The 19,613-nt window shown below is 41.5% G+C and overlaps 1 protein-coding gene across 1 annotated transcript in view; it reads right to left on the bottom strand.

Moving 5' to 3' along the window:
- trpc5a (transient receptor potential cation channel, subfamily C, member 5a) overlaps positions 1-15,064 on the bottom strand; it is a 74,506-nt gene extending 59,442 nt beyond the window's left edge. Inside the window, exon 1 of the mRNA XM_063901031.1 lies at positions 14,957-15,064. The gene's annotated coding sequence lies outside the window, so the exon portion shown is untranslated. The remainder of the gene's footprint in view (positions 1-14,956) is intronic.
- Positions 15,065-19,613: the final 4,549 nt, after the last annotated feature.

Genomic DNA, 19,613 nt, shown 5'->3' with positions numbered 1-19,613 from the left:
CGCTCTGCAGTTCTTACATGGACGTTCTCCCTCCTGCATAACCACAGCGTCTCTGATGGTGCGTTCAGGGTCTCCTGCTCACTGTCAGACATGGGGCCGCTGGAGAGGATCAACATGTGTCACATTTAACCGACACAGACTAAAGCCTGGGACACAAGTTTTTTATTAGCAGTGTCAAACATATCAGGATGTCTTCTTTCACTGACATTTATTAAAAGGAAACCATCAGCTCACTCAGATTTGGGATTTTTTGCACCACATTGTAAAAATTGCTGATTTCTGCTTTAAATAATTACTGAAAAGTGTACAGTGAACGCACCACGTGTTATTAGTTTTGATTCTTCATGCATTCAATAACTGTTTTATAAAATGATTCAATATTATAGCCTGTTTTAATCAATATATACTTTGACTCATTGTGCATTGATACACATTTTATTTCATTATTTTAATATCATTTTTCAAACTGCTTTTTATTTCTTTTCTAAAATTATTTTACGTTGTTAATGTAAAGTGTCTTTGAGTACCTTGGAGAGTTTAATTGCACTATTATTATTTTGATCTTTTTACAATATTATTCCTATAGTAGCAGTAGGATTATTTTTATTATACTCAGATTTCTTTTTACTTGAGTTTTGTGTGAGGTTTTTATTTTTACACTCTTCTTTTATCAACATGTCACACAGATATAAAAACATGGATTTCTTCCCCTAATTTATAATGTTTCTTAACCAAAACGACCCTAAAGCAACAGCTCATTTACTGTCTGGAATAACAAATATCGGACATCAAATCTAAAGTATTGTCTATTGTTGGTTAAATAAAGACATGTAATTCATATTTTTTTTAACACAACATTACTTCAGATCCAAACAGAGAGTAGAAGTGTGTCGTAGTTTTTCTTGGATATTTCCTGAGAGGATAAAGGAGATTACTTGACCTCTTGTTCCTCTAACTGTTCCCCTGAGGCCTAGAGAAAAACATAAAACCATCTCCTGCTTTCCTTCAGCCTGCAGCGCGTGTGTGTGTCCGTGTGTGTGTGTGTGTGTGTGATCATAAATCTCATTTCCTCCCGAGCTACTCCTCTCCAGTATCGGCCCATCGGAACATGCACCTCCTTTATATAACGCGTTGCAGAGACGGAGTGAATATTAATAATTCCACACAAAGCGGTTTAAATATAGCCGCGAGAAACTCAGCCTGCTGCACAATCCCACTCTGAATTATGCAGCTCTGAGATCACACTGTAACTAAGTACGTTTACTCCAGTAACTGTGCTAAGTGCATATTTAAGGTACTTTACACGAGTATTCAGGCACATTAAATTGACACATTGACTTTATAGGTCAAATTTATAGGAATTTATGTCATCTTTTTTATCTAATGTCATCTTTTTTGGAGCTTTTAGGAATTAGATGTTTGCATAAACAACTAAAAAGTTATAAAACTATAAATAAATTAAAATACAAATGAATAAATCTCTTTTAAATTAAAGGACATTTTATTATTTAATTTCTTTGAAACTTATTTAGATTTTTTTACATTTAATATTTTCCCTCCTTTTTCTTGTTAAACTTTATTTTTATTTGTATTAATAAAGGTCAATAAATTAATATACTTTCTGACTGTAATGTATTTCTTTCACAGCTTTAGTTCCTGTAATTACTTTATAAACACAACAGATTAAAGGATATTTTGTTTAAACTCAAACGAGTCAAAAAATAAATAAATAACAGTTTTATTTTATTATTTAAAAATAAAAATATGAACATTTATTTATGTTTTTTATTTAGTTAAAATAATATCATATAAATTCTGCATTGGGTTCTTTGACGTTTAATATACGTACGTGTGTGTGTGTGTGTGTGTGTGTGTGTGTGTGTGTGTGTGTGTGTGTGTGTCTGTGTGTGTGTGTGTGTGTGTGTGTGTGTGTGTGTGTGTGCGTGTGTGATCAATGTATGGCTCTCCGTGCATCAGTTTGGGCTCTCAGACATGTTTATGGTGATGTTCAGACTGACCTCACCTCCTGGGCCCTGCTGTGGTGCCGTTGAGCAAGGCACCGGACACCTCCAATCCCCCCTCCCCATTGCTCCCCAGGCGCTGCACAATAGCTGCCCACTGCTCCTAGTACTAGGATGGGTTAAATGCAGAGGACCAATGTCACTGTGTGTGCTCTGCTGTGTGCATGTATGTGACTAATAAAGAGGGTTTCATCCTCCGATTCCATCTCTCTAGATTCTATCTATGAAGCGTCGACACCGAGAACACACTCACTTCTCACTGCAGGAACAGCAGCAGCATGCACACTTTTACTGCAATATGTAAGAAATAAGTCATATTTATATACATATTTAATGTGTTTTGCTTCCTTTAGGACTCATTTAATCCTGCGCTTATTCAAAGTAGGAAGGAATTGGATGATTCAGCACACTTGAGTAAAACCAACAGATTAAAGAGGCCCTGTATTCTGCTTTTTGGGGGTTTTCTTCTACTGCAGGTTGTTATTTATGGTTTGTGTGCACATAAATGCTCTGGTTTCAGACAGCGGGTGAAAAGAGGTGCTGCAGCACAGGTAGTATGAGAAAAATAAAGAGCTTTCTGAACATTAAAGCATGGAGACATGTCCCAGTTATGAAGCTGGTAATGACTATGTCCTCTTTTGTTGAGTTTTTATTACTTTGTTTTTATGAAGTGTCTGCAGCTGCTCATCACAGACCATCAGAGCTCTGACATTTAATTTAAGCATCAGCAAAAATCAATACCACATTAAAATACATCTGCAGCTCCTTTACGACCGAACGCTTTAGAGAACACGGCCATAACTCCTGTCTGTCTGATGCACATGACTATAAAAGCACGCCTCAGAGTTTATCACACCGCAAACATCAACAATTTAATCACATGTTGAACTCAAGCTGTCTGACAGGGAGAAAACAAAGGGAAACTGACTCTTTTAAATATAATTATTTCTATTTCTACTTCTTTTTTTACTAGATCCAAAGGTTGCTGCTCATTTCTCTGTCGAGGTGAAGCGGTCTGACTCCTCAGTTTGATACCAGAGGAATAACTTCCTTTTTTAAAAGCCGCTGAGTGTAGAAACGTCCTTGAATAAAAAAGCCGCCGCTCTTCACTGTGAACTGTGAGCATCAGATAAATACCCCCGACACAATAACACACTCCACTGCATCTCAACACACACACACATACACAAACTTACACACACCAGGAATCTGACACTGATTCTGCAGGACGTATAAATCCCATTTAGCCGCACAAAGACGGTAACCTGCAGCGTCGCTGTGAGCAAATGGATATAATGAATAATTTAAACATTAATCATTCATTATCCGGCAGTCTTTAAAATGTTTAATTCACTATAAATCGAAATAATGTCCAAATTAAATGACCAATTAAGAGAAAATTGCTTGTGAAAGTCGACCTAATGAAGTCAGTGAAGGTATCGTTTTTCAAAATAAGAGCTTTTTTTCAAGTTTTTTGGGGCAATAGCACAAAAATGCAGATTTAAAATTAGGATTATGGGCTCTTCATGTATGTAAAGTGAAAATGACTTAATTTAAATGAATATTGTAAAGCTATTTTGATGCATTTCTATTTTAATTGAGTGTTTTTATTTATTTCATGTTTAATTCGCCCATAAATTGCTCCAAAAATAATCCATTAAAACTGTACAAACTCCCTCTTTTTTCCACCCTTTTCTAGTGTTTTATAATCAGGGAAACCTGAGTGACCACTGGAGACAGTATAGGATCAACAGGGGAGTTAAATCATTTCATTTATCTGCTGAACATCGATAGATCTGTACAGTTAAACATGATAACCGAGCGCAGGTTTCAGGAACTGGCGGTCATTGTTTTCTGCAGTTCTGTGCATTACGCTGCGCTGAAACGACTCTCTCCTCCGTATTGATTATTTTCTGTTCTGTTTGAGTGCTTTATACTGCTTCGTCTTCCCCAATCCTATTACCGGCGCTCCCACAACGGCCCAGTTATTCTGCAGGGATCAATGGAGGTTCGGATAATTTAATCTGAGCAGAAACGTTCCTCTGTGAACACCAGATGTTAAAATAAAGAAAACATAACACATGGTAATGGATTTTAAAGCTAATATCGAGCTCACATTTAAGGTTTCCACACTGTGTCGTTGGAAGGAGGCTGAGGGTGAATTATTTGAATTACAAGTTTAAAAAAATGTTAAAAAATAACACTTATTAACCAAGAAGGCACAAAACACATGAGAAAGGTTGGAATCGTAATGACTCTAAAGAGTCTCACCATACAGGAGCCAAATCATTACCATAAAAAAACTGATAAAAAAACAGCTTTTCTGCCTCTAAAGGGAGTGTGTGAGTGAGTGAGTGAGTGAGTGAGTGAGTGAGTGAGTGAGTGAGTGAGTGAGTGAGTGAGTGAGTGAGTGAGTGAGTGAGTGAGTGAGTGAGTGAGTGAGTGAGTGAGTGAGTGAGTGAGTGTGTGAGTGAGTGAGTGAGTGAGTGAGTCACTAAATGAGTGAGATGCAAAGCGGCTGTTAACACCTGTCTGTAAGCTGGGACCCCCCACTGAGCTGATGCCCCCTCAGCGGAGGAGAAACCCTCTGACTGCAGGGGAAAACACTCCGCCAGCAAGTGTCTACTGTAAATGAGCCTCATCACGCCCAAATTAGCCGCCTTTAGCTCAGCGGTGGAGACGTGAAGTCATGTGACCGTGCTGTAGTTCCTTTATAGCCCAACATTAGCCTCCTTTAGCTTAGCGGTGGAGACGTGAAGTCATGTGACCGTGCTGTAGTTCCTTTATAGCCCAACATTAGCCGCCTTTAGCTCAGCGGTGGAGACGTGAACTCATGTGACCGTGCTGTAGTTCCTTTATAGCCCAACATTAGCCGCCTTTAGCTTAGCGGTGGAGACGTGAAGTCATGTGACCGTGCTGTAGTTCCTTTATAGCCCAACATTAGCCGCCTTTAGCTCAGCGGTGGAGACGTGAACTCATGTGACCGTGCTGTAGTTCCTTTATAGCCCAACATTAGCCGCCTTTAGCTTAGCGGTGGAGACGTGAAGTCATGTGACCGTGCTGTAGTTCCTTTATAGCCCAACATTAGCCGCCTTTAGCTCAGCGGTGGAGACGTGAAGTCATGTGACCGTGCTGTAGTTCCTTTATAGCCCAACATTAGCCGCCTTTAGCTCAGCGGTGGAGACGTGAAGTCATGTGACCGTGCTGTAGTTCCTTTGTAGCCCAACATTAGCCGCCTTTAGCTCAGCGGTGGAGACGTGAAGTCATGTGACCGTGCTGTAGTTCCTTTATAGCCCAACATTAGCCGCCTTTAGCTCAGCGGTGGAGACGTGAAGTCATGTGACCGTGCTGTAGTTCCTTTATAGCCCAACATTAGCCGCTTTTAGCTCAGCGGTGGAGATGTGAAGTCATGTGACCGTGCTGTAGTTCCTTTGTAGCCCAACATTAGCCGCCTTTAGCTCAGCGGTGGAGACGTGAAGTCATGTGACCGTGCTGTAGTTCCTTTGTAGCCCAACATTAGCCGCCTTTAGCTCAGCGGTGGAGACGTGAAGTCATGTGACCGTGCTGTAGTTCCTTTATAAGCGCTTAAAGAGAGAGGGTGAATACGGGGAGTAAAGTTGACCAAAAACCACCTATAGTCTCCTCAGAGACAGGGGGAGCTGCATGGTGTGCATGTCTGCATGCTTTTATTGTCAGCTGAGATCACCTCGACATGTGCATGTGTGAGAGGAAACATGAAATAAACACGAGGAGAAAAAAAAGGCGTTTAAATGAAAATGCTAATTCTTCAGTGTGGATTTTCAAAATAAAAGCATGAGGAGAGGCTAAAAGTGGTGAGGTCATGAGAGAAAGTAAAGATGAAGCTGTGCTGCCGCTTAAATCCGCTGATAAAAGACGGTGCCAAGACACACCATTAAATGAGGTAGACAACAATGACATCACACACACACACACACACACACACACCCCGAGTGTTAATTTTTAATCCTATTTGCATGCTGCGGTCGGCCAGGAGGAGAGTGAGCAGAGGAGACAGGCGGGGAGATGTACAGCGAGGGAGACAGGAAGTGATGAGATGGACCATTTTGGGACACACAGACACACACACACAAACACACACACTCACTCTGCAGAGGTGAGAAGAAGAGGAGACAATGCAACAGACGAGGAGATGAACGGTGCGACCGCTGTTGCTGCTTCAATAAAACTCAAACGTTTCTCACTTTCTTTGTTGTTTTTCTGTTTTAAAATGTTGGTTTTGCTACTGGTAATAAAGAAATGCACACTCAGCCTCCTGAAAATGAAACTGTGTAAGCATTCAGCCCGGTGCGTATTCAGAAAGGTCAGGTCAGTGAACTGGGTCTCAAAGTCGCTGTCCATGGTGCTGAAAACGTCACATACGTGAACACATAGAAATAACTACAGTAAAGTAAATCATGTGCAAGAGATGTATACACTTTAAAATCACATCTTTGAGTGTGGTATTAAATTCAACAAGAACTACAAAAAAATATGTAGAAAATTCCAACATTTTCAGAACTTTGAGCCAACAAATGTGCAGCTTGAAACACTGAAACAAATATCCAACTAGATGCAAAGTGATTCTCTCAAAAGCAGCGACTGAAGAACGAGATATTTCCTGAAGGAGCTGAGCAGTGAGCAGTGGTGGGAGCGGGGAGGTTAATGTGATACAGAGAGGACATTACTGTCGGGTCAGTCTGACAAACACTGCGCTCTGAGAGGACAGACGTCACAACAACAACACCTGAGACACCGCTGCTTTATTATATTTCATCTTCAGGGAGATATAAACTCCATGAGTACACAGCAGGACGATGAGGATAGGTCTTATGACAAACTTCACAGCCTAATTTCTCACCCTGTCATCATTTAATGAATTTTAAAAAGCAGTTTTTGGTCTTTTTTCTTTGTAATGTGTCAATAAAGTTAATCCAAAAGTTGTCATTAAGACCAGATCGGCTGTGAATTACTTCATTATTGTTCCCTGACAAAAATAGTTTACATAGGAAGCTCTTTTTTATTGCAGTTTGGACATGAATATGAAACAGAAGACATGAAACACTGTGCAGCTAAGAGTCAAAAAGTGTCAAAAATCTCTGTTTAATGCAAGATATTAAGGTATTTTTGGCAAAAAGCAGTGCGTTTCCACCCGGTCGGGAACACTTTCAGATATTTTAGAGATGTTTTTTGCTATTTATAATTTAAAGAATGTCAATAAAGTCAAACACAAAGTTGTTATTTGCACCAGTGATGAACAGTGGTATCATTTCCAGAGCAAAACAGGAAAAACAGGAGGAGAATTTTCATTGCAGATTGGACGCAAAACAAACTATAAACTGCACAGCATGTGGAGACAGCACCGTCACACACACAGTTTAACAATGTGTTCAAATAACTTTTTAAAAAGCATCAAATGTCTGCCATATTTTCTCCCTTATTACCTCACGATCCCGCTGTGCAATAACACACAATCACAGGAGGACAGAAGCAGCTGTCACTCCGAATAACGTGCAAAGGTTACACACCTACAGGAGAAACACACACACATGAAATAAAGTCCAGTCCATTGTGTCGGAGAGTCCCCTCTCTCATTGTCCGTGGATGACGGCGTTTCCTGCGCATTAACTCCAGAATGAATTGCTTTATTTCAGCGAGCGGACACTCATTGTGCTGCTGCTGGTTTGTCTTTGTCGAGTAATGGATTGGGTTTAAGGCATGTCGATACAAGTGTGTGCACTTAGTGTTGGGGAATGTGCTTTTATTATTAGGTTACTGCCTGTTTGCTGTTCCTCCGAGGGAAAGCTTTTCTCGTGAAATCGCTCACCCTGCATCGTCTGATTAGCAACTCCAACTCACTGCAGGGGCTGAGAGGAGGGAACGCTCCGTACACACACTCCTGCATGGAGGCATTTCTAAAATATTGCACCAAAAGTGAAGCAGGAAGTTGCAGTTAGTCTTTTTACAGTGGGGACATCCAGTTTGTCTTGCATGCTTTTAACTGAATGCTAACATATCAATGCTAAAAACCAAGGTAGAAGCCATGACGTTTGGTTCCTTTTCTTAAATATCATTTTACTTCACAGGTGCAAACACGCAAAACATTTCCATTAGGACAAACTGCAAGAAGCTTTAAACGTAACGGAAACCAGGGGACACTAAAAAAGGTGACGCACAGCTGGGATTGGAGCGCAAGTCCTTGAAATATCGATAACTTTTAGAAATAGCTGCGTTTTTTATGCATGAACACACACACAAACTGAATATTAATAAGCCTGTGATGCGCACAGGTTTAGAAACACCTGCAAGAAGAAGCTTATCCAAACTCAGCGTGATTTCAGGAAACAGGAGTGAATTTATTAGCCGTTAGCACGCATTAGGAAACTGAGCTGGAGAGCAGAATTGGCTTCGTGTTTCCTGCATGAACACACACACACACACACACACACACACACACACACACACACACACACACACACACACACACACACACACACACACACACACACACACACACACACACACACACACACACACACACAATGAATATTAACAAGCCTGTGCACAAGTGCGCAGATGGAGGTAAACACACACACACACGTGCAGAGCAGATGCACACATGTTTGGAAATCTGTGCAACACAAGGAGAGGAAGAGAAGGAAGAGAAGGAGGAAGAGTATCGACTAAATAAGTTAACCTGCAGCCACTCGATTTGCAGCGTCGATGAGGAGACATCTGCAGGTCATGAACTACATGAACCTGTGTCAATGTGTGTGTGTGTGTGTGTGTGTGTGTGTGTGTGTGTGTGTGTGTGTGTGTGTGTGCGTGTGTGTGTGTATTTTAAGGGTCAATACACGGAAGTATCTGAAATCCATTCAAAGTTAAAAAGATTTAGACACTGCTGACACATTTACGGCCTATATTCCTCCATAAATCACAGAATATTTTCCCCTTTCCATCCCATAATGTCATCAAACATACGTTATTGCAAAAAAACCTTTGATTTATAAACTATTTTTTAAGTTCTTTGATTACCATTTGTACCAAGAGATACGGACACAAAAAAACATTTACAGAAAAATAATTAATATATTCGTATTTATTTTGTTCTTAAATATTTTGAATATTATTTTTAGATGTTTTTTATTAAATTCATAAGAAATACTTGTATATAATATATATATAATATATATATAATATATATATAATTTTGTGTATATATTTTATATATTTTTGGATGTTTTTTTATAATTTGTCACAGTGGATATCAAAAATACATATAAAAATAAAGTATTTGAAACATATATTTAGCAATACTTACACATTAAGAACGTTATTATATTATATTACTAAACATCCAATAATGGTAATAAGAATTAGGATGCAAAAGCAATCAATCCCTCCAATATCGCGCAAATCTCCGCTGAAATATCCCTAAAATAATCCCAATATTATAATTCTGATCCTGATATTGTTGCTGTTATATAGCAGCCCTCTCATATGCGTCCCATGATGCATCACACCAGAGTCGTGTGTGTGTGTGTGTGCTGGTTGCCTGGAAACATTAGCTAATTAAACATTTCATCAGGAAGCTGCTCAGGCTTCAGTCTGCCTGGACTGGAACACACAAAGAGAGACACGCCGTCTTTATCTCGTTCTGATCCGGGAATGAAATGCTCCTCTGCACGATCAGACGTAAATAAAAAACCAAAAGCAGCTGCAGCTTTTATCCCAGACCTCAGGACTTCCTGTGCGGGCGATTAATGAGAGACAGTTTCCCCACAATACCAGAGATCGGTCTCATATTGATCAGAAATGTGCTTTTATGGAGAGGTTTGTGGACACCTCTTTCCTGCTCAAGGAGGTAATGGACGTCTGGGATTAAGCAGTGAGGTCATCATTCAAGAAAGGAGAGTTTTATAGAAAATAAAAACAGCTTTCTGAACATTAAAGCACGGAGACACGTCCCAGGAGAGGGCCCTTCACTCCCCCTGACTGAATAACTTGCTCAGTTTGAGTGTGTACATCACTAACAGTGTGTGTGTGTGTGTGTGTGTGTGTGTGTGTGTGTGTGTGTGTGTGTGTGTGTGTGTGTGTGTCCCAAGCTCACATGTGTGCTCACATATATGAATATAAAGTACCCATCAGTGTGTGTGTGTGTGTGTGTGTGCGTGCGTGCGTGTGTGTTGCAATCATTTGCTTCTTAAGAGGGTCATCATGACATCTTCATATCATAGCAGAGGAGACGAGGCAAGAGGAAACAAAAGGAGAGACGAAGGAGGCAACAGTGAGGAGACAAGGAAAGGTGGAAGAACAGGAGAGGAAATAAGGAGATCAAAGTGGAGGTCGGAATAAGGAGATAAGGAGAAACCGAGATCAAACGGGAGAAATGACTTCAACTGAGGAGGAGAAGAGGGAAGAGGTTGAGGGTTGTTAAAGAGAAACAGGAAAGAAGAGGTGAGGAAAGGAAAGGAAAAGAGGGTGAGGAAGGGGAGATGTTACGAGAGCTGAAACAAGGAGAGAGGGGAGAGGAAGGAGAAGGGGGTTTCATGAGAGCAGAGACGAGACACTCGACGTCGAGCGGAGAGATGAGGAGGATGAGGAGGAAGGAACGTGAGAAATAAAAAGGGGAGTCAGAGGGAAGAGGAGGTGAGGAATAAAAGAATGAAACAGACAAGAGGAAGCCAGAGGAAACAAGGGAAGAAGGGAGGAAGGACTAAGGGGGAGAAGAAGAAGAAGAAGAAGAAGAAGAAGAGACAAGGAAGATGAAAGAAGAGGAGACTGAAGATTAGGAGAGGAGACAAGGTGAGGAAAGGAAAGAAGGAAGGAGATGACTGAGGATAAACGAGAAGAGAGGAGGCAAGGAAGAAGCGATGGAGGAAAACTGGTGGAAAAAATAGTCATTAAAGGAGAGAAATGATGGAGTAAAAAGTGGGAGAATGAATGGGGGATCAGAGAGCGATGAGGAGGAAAGGGAGTAAGAAGATGAAGAGCGATCCACTCTGCTGCACAAAACCATCACAAACTCTCCATCCATCTACCGTGAAATAAAGAGGTGGAGGAGGAAGAAAGAGGGAGAGGAAGGGAGGGAGGCTGGTGTAAAAACAGTCCTCACCCACTCAGGTCAGAGACGAGCGGAATCCAAAAACAGCCGAATAAAGGAATGACTTTTACTCCTCATCACATGGGAGACACAACGAGTGATCAGGGGTATCGTACGGAGCTGCAGCTGAAGGAGAGGAGAGATTCGGGACAAAACGTTTCAATCAATATCTAGAGGAGGAAACTGTCCGGGAATTACTCAACCAAGCAAAACAGAGGCTCAAAAACCACAAAAAAGACCAAAGAAAAAGACCTTAAATACCAGAAAAAATCACAATAATGCAAATAAATGCAACTTAAGTAAAATTATTAGCATTAAAACAAACTTGAAGTACAAAAAGTACACCTGAAACGCTCCATTTGACTTCTCTGTTTACTTCCGGAACACAGTGACATCACTCGCGCTCCTATTGGCCAGCGCTCCAATATGGGCTAAAGGGGCGGGACATCTCTAAGCTGGTTGACCAATCACAATAGAGCTTTACAAATCAGAGCAGACTGGGCTCTGGTTTTCAGACAGAGGGTGAAAAGAGGTGCAGTATGAGAAAAATGAAGAGCTTTTTGAACGTTAAAGCACGGACACATGTCCCAGGAGAGGAAATAAATACGGACAATGATACCAGTTACTCTCCACTGAGCCCCAGGTGCTTTTATCCAAGGTGTTTCTTCCTCAGATGAAAAGGTAATCTGCAGCCAAGTTAACTGGTACATAGATAAAGTGAGCTCATGATATCTGTAGTGACATTTCTCTCCCTGAAACACACACACAGGTGACTCCAGAGACCACTTTAAATCCATTATTCTCACATGTGTTACAGAGCTGATCCACGGTCTGCTGGTGAATCCATCTCTAAACAAACATCCAGTCTCACAAAGCTTCAGTTCCATCTCTCTGTGTATGAGCCCAAAGGATGTCATTGTCTTTGCATGATAGATAAAGTATTTAGTGTCTTTAGGAAGGAGGAGGAGGAGGAGACGTGTTTGCAGTCAGGTTGGCTCTCCGTCTGCATCCATCTGTGGGGCTGCAGAGGAGCAGCGGGGTGAGGAAGAGACGGGGGATCGCTGAAGTGTGATCCATTACGCAATCAACACCGCCAGGACAAACATCAGAGCGGAGAAACAGGAAGAGACTGACAGTTTATCGTGTTCAGAATCTGCAAAAACAGAGGTGGATCATTCGTCCTTTGAGCGGACTCGATGTGTTGGGTTGAATTTTTTCTAAGAAAGTTTTGCAGAGAAGTGCGTCTGTTCATTCTCTTCGGATCTACCAATGATTTCTCATCAATAGTGCAAGGAATTCACTAAAAGAGCCCAATTTGACATCTCCAAAGTGCAACTAACAGTCAATAAACTCAAACATATTCCATTTATAAAAGCATGAAGCAGAAGAAAGCAGCAAATCCTCACATTTTTGAGGCTGAACCCAGAGGAATGGCTTGGAAATGTTGCTTAATCATTCTCCATTTGTCCAAAACTACGCCCAACACCTGAAATGCACGCTGGTAATCATCAATCTGCAACTCATTTTTGGTCATTAGCGAACAAGGAACATGCTTGAAAACTCATGTAACCTGCATCACTGTCAAATTACCGTCGAGAAAGAGGCAAAGGTCGCGCCAGGGGACTCCTTTCACTGTCGCACCGCTGAGATGCAGGCTGGGGTTCAGCTTCAAGCGTAGTAGCATAACGTAAAGCTAAATGTAAACACGGACACTGAAGAACACAGGAGAAGCCAACGATGGAACGAGATCACAAACACCAGGAAGTTTTTCCAGAGGAATATAGCATGAGGCGCTAACGCCACTTCCGGTCTAAATTAAGCCCCGCCCACTTTCCGGTGAACATCCTGCATTGGAAAATTATAGTGTCTTTATGTCATACCGCCCAGCTCTACAAGACAGGTTGCAAATAACTATTAACCAACAATCCACAAACACAAGCCTCTGAGGAAGCGTGCTGTGTTCAATTAGCTTCTTACCCTCACTTGGACTAGTAGAATTAGGACCGTTCCTTGGAGCCAACAAAGCTCTGAAACAGGCCTGAAAATCTTTTAGTTTGCTCTGGATTTCTGTTTGAGGGTAAGTGCTGCTGCTTCAACTTATTATCTGCACATCTATTAACGTTTACGTCAACAGTGCAAGAAAGAAGCACAACTAGCACATGGTGACGTCTTCAATTTGCTTGATCGATCGATCGATATGAAAAACACAACTATAGTAAGTCCAAGGAGATGATCACATTTCAGGAGCAGGAAGCCGGACACTCAGGTGTGTTTACCTGAAGATATGCCTATAAAATGTTGCCGATTCAGTTTAAATTGATCAAATTATTACTGCACCCCGAAAAACTATTACCTAGACCTGAAGTGCACGACAATAAATGATGATTGTGCAACTATTTCATTTACTCCTGATCATAAGGAAATGACTTCAGTCTCATTCTTTCACAGAAACAGGAAATCAAGCGACGGTTTAAAAACTGCTGACGTGCCGCTGTTCCATAATTAATCAAATCTCAAGATGCAATTATTGCTCATCCGCCGCGGTGTGTGTGTGTGTGTGTGTGTGTGTGTGTGTGTGTGTGTGTGTGTGTGTGTGTGTGTGTGTGTGTGTGTGTGTGTGTGTGTGTGTGTGTTTGTCACAGCAGTAGAAACTTAATGTTTGGCCTGACATTTTGAGAGAGGAGGGTGCACTGCTTTCCTTTAGGTGAAGAGAGGGGGTTAATATGCAGGGAAAACCCTTACACACACACACACACACACACACACACACACACACACACACACACACACACACACACACACACACACACACACACACACACACACACACACACACACACACACACACACACACACACACACACACACACACACACACACAGCAGCTCCATCCATTCTTCTTTCTCTGTGTTTTCTTGTATGTGTCTTGTCTTATTCGTGTACACGCAAAGGTCTGAATGTAAACACAGAGAACGTGTACGCGCATTAAAAAAAACCTGCACAACCTCCATGTCATGTACGCGCAATAACGCATGAACGTGTAAAAGAACAGAGACCCACACAAACTCCGCAGCACGCCTCTCTCTCTCTCTCTAACACACACACACACTCTCTCTCTCTCTCTCTCTAACACACACACTCACTCACTCTCTCTCTATCTGCACCCCCTCTCTGAGCAGCATTAGTCAATAGAGTCAGGATACATAAACCACCCACCAGTCACCCAAAGCATTCTCTCTCTCTCTCTCTCTCTCTCTCTCTCTCTCTCTCTCTCTCTCTCTCTCTCTCTCTCTCTCTCTCTCTCTCTCTCTCTCTCTCTCTCTCTCTCTCTCTCTCTCTCTCTCTCTCTCTCTCTCTCTCTCTCTCTCTCTCTCTCTCTCTCTCTCTCTCTCTCTCTCTCTCTCTCTCTCACACACCTGCAGCATCATTAAAACACACACACTGAAATCCCATTCAAACACCCAGAAATCAGAGAGGGATTCTGGGTAAACATATGATCAGTATGTATGGTGTGATAGAGTCAGTGGGAGGGAGAGTCTCTCAGAATAAACCCACTGATGGAGCAGAGAAAAATGCGCACTAAAGTCAGAAAATGTGCTTCCGCCAGCTGCAAACATGGCTGTTAAAACTGATATTGCACATTCTGGCGGAGGTTTATCTCCTGAGTGAAGCGGTCCCAACATGACAGGCAGCGGTGTCACATTTGAACGGCTACAGTTGGACTTAATTAATCAATTACGGATGCTTACAGGTGTTAATTCGCGCCGTTTGATGCGGATTTAAAGGGTTTAAGGAAGTCTTTGATGTGTCTTACCTTTGAAGGAAGACTGTCTCTGTCCGCGTGCGTAGAAAAAAACAAAAATAAAACCGTGTTTGCTCCAAATGTTAGGTTAGTCCCCCTCTCCCCGGGGTGTCGCGCACCTCATGTGCGGAGGATTCTCACTCTCTGAGATCTCTGCTCGCTGCGTGTCTGTCTGTCTCCACATCTCGCGAGAGTTCCACCTTCTCACGCCTCCTGATGCTCTCTCTCTCTCTCCTTAGAACACACAGACCTGAAGCTACAGGTGTTAGATTTATTCTGAAAATGCAAAATATCCACCAAAAAAAGTCCAATAGCTGGGAGGAACCCTCCACCATATCTCAAATTCTTTCTGAATTAAATACATATGTGCTAATTTCTTAGAGGGATTCTGCTTTCTACTCCAATGCATTTAGTTACTGGTTTTATTGGTAATATTTTCTATGCAAATTATTGCTCTGTGGCGGAACAGTGAATTTCCTTTACTTCACTCGGGTCGAGTGTCTCGATTTACGGTTTCATACTTCTACTTAGTGGTGGAGAAAGAACTGGGATCCTTATTTAATGATAAATATGTTGAAAAATACCAGTAAAAGGGGTATCTTTCCACCAGAGTAATACCAGTATAGAACATAATGATATTACAGTGTGTAAATGTTATGCAATACACTGAATACTGCATGTTGTGCAACTGTACCAAGGGACATGAATGGAAGTGTGTGTGTGTGTGTGTGTGTGTGTGTGTGTGTGTGTGTGTGTGTGTGTGTGTGTGTGTGTGTGTGTGTGTGTGTGTGTGTGAATGGGGACACGGACAATCCATCAAAACGCAGACACCTGGTGCCTCTGCCAGCTACTGTGGTCTGCACTGTGTGTGTGTGTGTGTGTGTGTGTGTGTGTGTGTGTGTGTGTGTGTGTGTGTGTGTGTGTGTGTGTGTGTGTGTGTGTGTGTGTGTGTGTTCTGCACAGTGTGTTTGTGGGAGTCAGTATCCAAGGGACACACTGATTCAATTACAGAAGCATCATGAGGAGATGAATGGGAAAAAGTGGAGAGCGACAAAAGAGGAAGGACACAAGGAAGCAAGGGAAGGATGTGAGGAAAGGAAGCAAGGAGGTAGGAAAGGTGGGAGAAGAGAAGAAGAAGAGGAGGAAATAAAAAGATGAGAGTCAGTTGTAAGAGTGTGTGACATTTTCCAGAACAAACGCTCATTGAAAGCGGCAAGTGTGTGTGTACATTTGGCTGCAATAGATTAGTCTGAGTTTAACCAGTGTCTACACCCACACACACACACACACACACACACACACACACACACACACACACACACACACACACACACACACACACACACACACACACACACGCGTGCACACACACACTGAAGCTGGTATGCTACCATATAAGCAGAAGTCCCTTGCATTTCCATAATGAATGAGCTACAGGAAGTAGTGTGTGTGACATTTTTCCTGCATTTTTTATAAAAGTTCACCATTTATGAGTCATAAAAGCCCTCAGATTTTAATAAATATGTATGTGTGTTACTTTTTTTCCACATACAAGTTAAATTAAAGACTAAATAATGAAATACAATGTGTGTGAGTGTCATGCCTGATCATGATTGGCCAGTCGTGCAGAACGTGACATTTAAGGTGTTTAAAAGGTAGAAATCAGACATGTTATTGCACAATCCTCTCCTTTTAGGTGTCTATTTAATGATTAGCTGAGCCGATGCTTCATCTCCCCCTGCTGGTTACTGTGTGCACTGCACCCTCCTCTTCATTATCCTCTTCATCCTCTTCTTCATCTTTAGCTGATACTAAAAAGTTTCTATTTTATTTAAAACTCTATATCACTTCTCCGCCTGCAGCTACTGTGTGTGTGTGTGTGTGTGTGTGTGTGTGTGTGTGTGTGTGTGTGTGTGTGTGTGTGTGTGTGTGTGTGTGTGGGGAACATTAGATGTGGTGGAATGCTTATGCAGCGCAGCCCATGCCTCACAGATAATAAGGCTGTCTATATTAATGTTTCCAGTAATATCATCAATATGATGGCACGCACACACACACTCTCTCTCTCTCTCTCTCTCTCTCTCTCTCTCTCTCTCTCTCTCCACCCTCTTTAATTCTTCTCTCTTTCTTCCTTCCAGCTTTTTATTTTGGTTCATGACAAATCATACTTGTCATCGGCCCAATGAGGGAATATTTAAATGTGCTTCATCTCTCTCTCTCTCTCTCTCTCTCTCTCTCTCTCTCTCTCTCTCTCTCTCTCTCTCTCTCTCTCACATACACACACACACACGTCATGATAACTGACAGCTAATCTATTAGTGTTGGAGCAGAGATAAATTGTTTCAGATGCATCCTGCTGTCCCTGACTCCCCATCTCTGCTACATCTGTGCATGAAATACTCCGTTTCAGATCAGGTTCCTCCTATTCCTCCTTTCCTGTTCCCTCTCTCCTCACCTCTAAAGGAAGCTTAGCATAAATGCAATCAGGGTCATGCTTACTTTGAAACACTTGATGCCCTTCATGTGCTTCACAGTTATTAAATACTTTAAAATGCAGACATACTTTTTAGAGGACAGATTCTGATGTGCTTGCTTTTTCTTTTTGTTAACTTTAATGTTGATTGCCTGTGGAACGATGTGTTGTTATGCGTGCAGCAGTGAAAGCCCCCAAAATAAATGTCCATACTCTGTGGGACGTAGCAGTAAAAAAGTATGGCCAGTTATTGTGGGAATATTAATATTAAATCCCTTGATGACAACTACTTACTTTCATATCATCAGGGGAATTAATCCATAAGAATAGGCCTGCATTTGAATTGTTTATTTATAGTTGGGTAAATATTGTTCACCTGCAGAGTGTTTTTAACTGAAGGTAGAGCCGTAAAAAGAACAATATCCTCTGAAAGAGGTGGAGTAGAAACAAAAGGAAGCATAAAATGGAAATACTTCAATGAGTACTCTCTTCTTTATGTGGCTGCACAGATTCTCTGATACATATCATATGACATGTGTTGTTGTTGTTGTTGTTGTTGTTGTTGTTGTTGTTGTTTTATCTTTTAACGCTATCCTTCTCCTTACTGTCCTCCTCCTTTATTTCCCCGTCCCGCTTTCCCCCCGGCTAACGCCACAGACTCAGCCGTGACGTTCTGGTTAAACTGAGACTTTCCCTCGCTAACCCTTCTCTCCGGTCTGACGAGCTGCAAATTAGGCCTGTGTGTGTGTGTGTGTGTGTGTGTGTGTGTGTGTGTGTGTGTGTGTGTGTGTGTGTGTGTGTGTGTGTGTGTGTGTGTGTGTGTGTGTGTGTGTGTGTGTGTGTGTGTGTGTGTGTGTGTGTGTGTGTGTGTGTAATCAGTTATAATTGACTCCACTTGTCAGCAGCTATAACCCTGTTAAAGTAGCCTGATGCTATAACCCGGGCGATCAGACTGCATGATTATGCCGTAGCTTCCCAGCTGTAATCAGATCTTTAGCATTAATATCATTATTGCTATCAACACACTGCTAAATATATTGAAAGGTGAATGTTTTTACGCCTGTAATGTATTTATTGTAGTATAATGTGCAAATGAACCTCGGGATGTTTATATTAAAATTTGTATTTTATTCTAAATTGTTTTTTTAGACTGTAACGCAATCCAGTTTTCCGCCTCTGAATAAATGAAGTACTTCTAATCTGATTTCTGATGCAGATAATATATCTCAAATGTGGCTCCATGTTTTGCTTTTTGATCCTTATCATTTTTATCAAGATGACCCCAATTAAGTTGAGGAGAATCCAAAGAGATTTAGACAAATAACACAAGTTAGAGAAGCAGAAAGGAAACTGAATTCATGGGAAGAACATCCCTTTATCTGCAGTTTGATCTGGGTCAGGACCTGGAATCTTCCCAGCGATGAAACGGTTCAGAGGGAGTTGATTGGATCTGGTTCTCAGTGATTATGGCGTCGGCTGCCAGGACGAGATGAGCCAAAATGCTCCGTTATCATCCTGCAATTAGTCTGGGTTCGGCTCGCTCCACGCTCCTGTCTTCCTGTGATTGTACAAACTGCCCTGTACGCAATTTAGACATCCATTTCCCCTCAGAGACGGATGATTGCAGGTGTGATACCTTGCTAAAGAGAAAGGAATCCTCATGCAATAACCCGGTCTGCTACTACGTTTATTTCCCAAATCCACATAAAATCTGGAAACAAATGTAGAAACACAAATAAAAGAAGAGCAAACTAAGTTATTTTGTCAGGTTCAGACAGCACAACTCCTAAAGTTAGGTAAAGGGAAAAGATAATGGTTTGTCTTAAAACATACATTTGAGTGAATGCTTAAACAGAAGGCCACACTGTCCATTGGTTTTCTTTTTCTGAATTCCTGTTTTGGTTTTTATTGTCCATCCATTCTTTCTTTTCCCTTGCGAGTTCCTACAAAAACTAGGATTAATAGAAGCTGCTCATGCTATAAAACTATCTGTCCAAACATCCTGGTTTGGGTTGAAATACGTACAGAAGTGGCATCAAGTAAGTTAAGATGTTGCGTAACATATGGGACACAAATCCGGCCTTTTTGGATCCATATAACCAACCCGTCTTCCTCCTCACTCAGACTGTGTCTAATTTTTCTTTCCTTGTCTTCTAGGTATTTTTTCACAACTGAAAGCTCTCTTTTGTGATCACA

This window comes from Eleginops maclovinus, chromosome 14 (assembly GCF_036324505.1).
Source record: "Eleginops maclovinus isolate JMC-PN-2008 ecotype Puerto Natales chromosome 14, JC_Emac_rtc_rv5, whole genome shotgun sequence".
NCBI classification, from domain to species: Eukaryota; Metazoa; Chordata; class Actinopteri; order Perciformes; family Eleginopidae; genus Eleginops; species Eleginops maclovinus.
This window is presented reverse-complemented; position numbering and strand designations above follow the sequence as displayed.